The following is a 4,857-nucleotide window of genomic DNA, read 5'->3' as shown; positions in this document are numbered from 1 at the left end:
CAGATCTTAATTATGGTCAGCCTGAATTCTACTGTTCCACATTAAAGCTCATTAAAGATAAAGCTGGCTACACCAAGTTGCGATAATTCTCTTACCAGCTTGGTTGACTTGTCTAGATAACCTCCACAGACCTAATTCCAGGGTACCTGGATAAAACCAGGTTAATGAAGTGCTGTGTACCGCCCTTAGTTACCACTTCAGCTGAGATGGTTTTGGCTCTGCTGACACTGTTCCATGGCAAGGGTACTCTTTTGTTTGTGATTGTCCTTTTGTTATTAGATAAGGATGTTGCAGAACACAAAAAATCCAACGCCACAATAAGAGCAATTGTGTCAAGAAGGAAAAGGATAACAAATATCCATCTGGCATTATGCATTCACTACTACCAACAATGATTAAAAGAGTATTTAGCAAGCTTTGAGTTCCTTTTTATCCTCATAGTTCATTAAAAAAAATCACAAACTAATTTGCTGATAGACTAAGTGAGGAGAAAAGATATCTATCTATTCTGACTGTATTTTCTCCTCTAAGAATAAGAAGAAACATATCTGCAATTATTTTTTAGAAGTCAAAATTCATAAGGAATGAAACAGTGGCTGCGTTCACATTGAAAAATATCAGAGTCTAAACTCAGAACACCCAATTGTGGCTTCTTTCAAAACGCTGACAGTCTCCAACACAGAATTCCTGAATTTTGTAAACAATCTCTCACCTTTGTTTCAACCAGTGGAGAAGAGGGGCTGGTGAGGGGAGCATACGAACAGACTGCAAAGAAATTGGAGTCACTGCCACAGACAGATGGCAACAATCCAGGGTTGCGCCAACCCTGCCTCTTGATGCTGGCACCTGGAGGGATGTGTTATTTGCAGCTGGAAATGGGGATGTCTGACTGCTGACAGAAACAGAGCTGATGACCAGGTAGAAGGAAGGGGAATGAAACAATCGCCCTTTCATCGTGCAGCTAGTAGAAGGCACTCCAACGCTTCAAGCTTTTTTTCTCATATTTCCTCCCTTCTCCCCCACTGCATTCGGTCCCTGTAATCACACAATACACAGAACGCTTTGGTCCAAACCATGTGCCAGATACAGAATCAGGAAAGATTGGGTTTGGGGTTTCATTTCCTCACTGAGCCCAAGTGGTGAGGATCTGGTAGCTTTTTGCATTATTTACAGTGATTCAGAGGCAGGGTTGTAGGAAGTAAGATTAATGTTGATTTGAAAGTCTAAGAGGCAAGCTGGGAATGAGCATCCCACTGCAGCTTTCAGCCCATATTCAGAGGCAAAGACATCCAATAATTCTCAGCAGTAAGTCCCCGGACTGTAAATATAATGGCAATCTGAAATCTTCATGAGTTTCCATTTAGCATTCTTACAACGTGAGTAGAAACACGATATTTACCAGTGATTGATATCCAAGGAACATAATCTGTCTTACACCAGGTTATTTATTTATAAATGAAGAGTCCTGCAGCTCTGCCTGGAGACGAAGCGGATGTGTATGTATGTCCTGCACTCCGTGCCAAACTGTGACCTCCTATCTAAAATTCCTTAGGTGGTGTATCTTCACTCAGTCTTACAGAAAAGCAATGGCTTACTCATGTTAGTAAAAGACTGTGGCCAAGAACTCCTGTCTCCTCCTGCTAGTTCAGATTCCTTCATGGCTGGGATTCTTCTTGCACATAAAAACAACCAGCAGCATTTTAAACATATCTTCTCGGTTCTCACTGCCGTATCTGCAAACAAATCAAACAGTGTGCTCAGGAACACCACACACACGAGCATGCTTAAAGTCAACTCTTATTCTTTCACTTGAAAAAAAGACAAAAGCGTCTTTGCAGCTTAGTGCAATGTTCATTATTTGTATGAAAGGAAAGTGAGGGAAGGTAATTTATGGGTGTCTGTGGCTAAGAGCATTTCAAAATTATTACCTGCTTAGAGGGTAACTGGGTCCATTCTGAATATTAGAAGTTTGTTATTTAAAATGTTATGGCTTTTAGATTAAGGGATGATTCCTCAGTAAATCCTTGAGTAAATTGCACTAGTGGCAAGGATTCATCCTCAGTTTTTCATTCCTTTGATGAAAGCATCTAACACACAATTCACATGCATCCCTTCCAAAAAATAAAAGGGCAATATCCACAGAGATGTCGTTGAGGGTTATATTGTTAATGTTTATAAAAAAATTCTTCAATGATGAAAATTATTATACAAAGTCATATTCATATATGCCATGTTATCCTTCCATTCAAAGTTCAGAAGGTTGCAGATCTGAAAGGCAGGCAAGTCTTTTGTTTCTGAATCACAGTTATTCCTGGGAGAATCACAGGAATAATTAAAATAAATAAATAAATAAAAGTTTTAAGCTTTAAATACCTCATACTTCAGAAACACGCCAGTCTACCTGAACTCATATTAATATATTTGGCACCTACGAAATTACCATCAAGCTCCTTCAGGGTACGCTGCTGTATGGGATATCTTTATATGCACATCTTCAGGCAAGGACTTGATCTCCCTGTGATTGATAGAGGCACTTACTGCAATGGAATCATAATCAAGACCAAGGTCCTCTGGAGAAATAAGAACAAATAATAATGACAGTAATGCTTTAATATCCTCCTAAGCAAGAATCATCTCTGCTTTCTTGTAACTTAACATTTTTTCCCTATCATTTACATTCATAAAACGTTGAGACTAACTGGTGTTACTATAACCACAGCCTGGTCTTCTGCAGAATACCAGCTGTAATTAAACAGCAGCTTGATGAAATATCACACTCATTCAACAAATCTGGGGGTTTTATATTGTCCTGGTTTCAGCTGAGAGGGTTAATTTTCTTCACAGTAGCTAATATGGGGCTATGTTTTGGATTTGTTCTAGAGGCAGCATTGATAATATAGAGATGTTTTTGTTCTATGGACCTATTGCTGAGCAGTGCTTACACAGAGCCAAGGCCTTTTCTGCTTCTCGCACTGCCCTGCCGGTGGGATGGCTGGGGGCGCACAAGGAGTTGGGAGGGGACACAGACAGGACAGGTGAGCCAAACTGACCAAAGGGATATTCCATACCACATGACATCATGCTCACTTTATAAGGAGCTTGGGGGAAGAGGAATGGGGGGGGCGGCAGCATTCGGAGTGATGGCGTTTGTCTTCCCAAGGAACCGTTACGTGTGACAGAGCCCTGCTTTCCTGGGGATGGCTGAACACCTGCCTGCCCGTGGGGAGCGGTGAATGAATTCCTTGCTTTGCTTTGCTTTGCTTGTGCGCACGGCTTTTGCTTTACCTATTAAAGTGTCTTTATCTCTACCCATGAGTTTTCTCACTTTAACTTTTCCAATTCTCTCCCCCATCCCAATGGGGGGGAGGGGGGTGTGAGCAAGCGGCTGCGTGGTGCTCAGCTGCAGGCTGGAGTAAAACCACGACATATAAATATTTTTGAAGTTGAAGAACTATGAAGAAGGATGGAGAAGCTTGAAAGAGCAAAGGACAATTTATCATTCCAGGAAAGCAAGAGCCCCAGCATTTCAGACCAGCATTGTATGTGCTCCTGAAAACAGATGCATTTGTGAATTCTGGGGTGACGGGGGACTATAAGAACCTGCAAAGATTTTGTGGCTGGAGGTATATGAAACATGTTGTTTTGGGCCAGCGGTGAACAGCAGATGAAAAGCTAGTGAAGAAAGGCTGGCTAAGGGGCTGGATTTAGAACAAGGGGTGAATTACTGGGGGCGGGGGAGAAGCAGTTAACACTGAGGCAAAAGGATTTGCACTTCTCAGCCCCGTGTTCGTTCTGCAGTTTATGGACAGGAGAGGCTGGCGGGGAGGGGAGAAGCTTATTCCACCTTCGGGTGCTAAGCACCTTGAAGGGATGGGAAAAGGGAGAAAAGGAAGCAGTACAAAAGGACAGGGCAGACTCTTAGATGCAGTAGTAACTAGAGAGAAAGCAAGAACAAGGCATCTGACCAAACACATAAGATTATTTGTTGTCCCCCTCCTCGTCTGAGGTCCATAAGACACCCACATTCCCTGTTAACCCCTGCAAAATGCAGATAAGACACAACGTTTGATGAAGATAAACTCCAGATCTTTCAAAATAAAACTATACCAACTAAACAGATAAATATTATATGGCAAGGAATATACCTACGGTAAACAATTCTGTTGATGCAATGCAATTTGTAATCTTATTTGTCGATTTTGGAACAACATGTTTGTTCAGAGCCTGCAATAAACAACCAAATGTTCTTTCATCAGAAAGTGCAAATCAACCAAGTTAGTTAAGAACTATTCTAAGAACACTTAATAGCATCCAGGTTCAGTGACTGATTTTCTATTTTAAGCAGGAAGAGAGGTACAGCACAAACAATCTGCCGGATAAAAGCCTGACAGCGAAAACTCCACACATACCAAAGAAAATAACGCGTCTATGACAGTGACAACAGCAGCAATTTTCAGCTTCTTACACTACTCATGCAACGCACTTTGCAGTCACCCCTCTTGCATAAATCTGTACGTTGTAATTTTGCGTTCCAATGGATCAGTTTGTACGCTCCCTATCTGCAAATGAGCCAGATAATACAGAATGTGAGAAGTGATTTGTGCTATCAGTGACATCAGGAGTTTTGCAGCTGTAGTTATTAACAGATATTTTTTCACCCAGCAGCATCGACTAAAATCAATCATTCTGATAACTAGGCATGGCATGAGCTGTCCGCCCTGTCATTTCAATCTGATTAATCACACGTACACAGACCTTTACCTTAAAGGAGCAATTGTTCACATTTAATCACGAAGATACATTCAAGCATACCATCACAGATTACTAAATTTAAGTGCAATTTATGTCTTATATTTC

General features: G+C 41.2%; 1 long non-coding RNA gene across 1 annotated transcript; it reads right to left on the bottom strand.

Moving 5' to 3' along the window:
• Positions 1 to 2,440: 2,440 nt before the first annotated feature.
• On the bottom strand, positions 2,441 to 4,531 carry LOC129200129 (uncharacterized). The gene is made up of 3 exons (XR_008574813.1): positions 4,410 to 4,531; positions 4,150 to 4,224; positions 2,441 to 2,570 (listed from the first exon to the last, which is right to left on the bottom strand). It is a non-coding gene; the product is annotated as an uncharacterized LOC129200129 (long non-coding RNA).
• Between the last annotated feature and the right edge of the window lie 326 nt (positions 4,532 to 4,857).

The sequence above is a fragment of the Grus americana genome, chromosome 1 (assembly GCF_028858705.1).
Source record: "Grus americana isolate bGruAme1 chromosome 1, bGruAme1.mat, whole genome shotgun sequence".
Classification (NCBI taxonomy): Eukaryota; Metazoa; Chordata; class Aves; order Gruiformes; family Gruidae; genus Grus; species Grus americana.
This window is presented reverse-complemented; position numbering and strand designations above follow the sequence as displayed.